This window comes from Octopus bimaculoides, chromosome 23 (assembly GCF_001194135.2).
Source record: "Octopus bimaculoides isolate UCB-OBI-ISO-001 chromosome 23, ASM119413v2, whole genome shotgun sequence".
Lineage (NCBI taxonomy): Eukaryota > Metazoa > Mollusca > Cephalopoda > Octopoda > Octopodidae > Octopus > Octopus bimaculoides.
This window is the reverse complement of record NC_069003.1, coordinates 20,274,087-20,274,811: the sequence shown is the minus strand read 5'-3', so window position 1 is coordinate 20,274,811 and position 725 is coordinate 20,274,087.

Here is a 725-nt window from a genome sequence, read left to right as displayed (position 1 = left end):
TCACACAAAAACTTCACGGTTATTTCATCCTAACAACTTTTTGAGCAGTTTCCTACATGTTTCACGAGACGTCAATTCATTCTTACACAGCATCCTCTACTTGCTGAAAATAGCAGTAAAATGCACAGTTACATTTCAGTGAGTACATAACATTTATTGATGCTTACTTGTTCCCAGTTCAGCATATTTCGTCACCTCTCCGTTTCTCTCGGCCGGAGAATGGAAGAGTTACTGGCTTATCTTCATTTGCACGGGATCTTTTGGTCATTTTCGCTCGCAGCTCCGAATTCATGACAGCATTTTCAAGCAATGCCACTCAACGGTACTTCTCAAGATTCTCTCTCCTGATACGCACCACCAGCTACCATCCCGCTTATAATTGGATGGTTGAGAGATTTCATAGGCAATTTAAGGCTGCCTTACACGCCTCGCCCAACCCGCAGTTTTGGGTTGAATTTCTTCAAGGTCGACGCTAATGGTCATACAAAGATTGTGTCTGTCGACCGTCTGAAAAAGCGTACCTTGACAAACCCTCAACTCCCGTGGACGACGTGCCCGTCTTTCAAACACCGCACACACCACTGTCAACATCATTACCACCATACACGCGTAACACAGCACCAACCAACCAGCCAGTTTCCCAGCGACGACATCAACAACACCATCGTTCAACTACGAACTATAAGCATCGCCCCCGACGTCGCCAGCAGCAACACGACTCTACG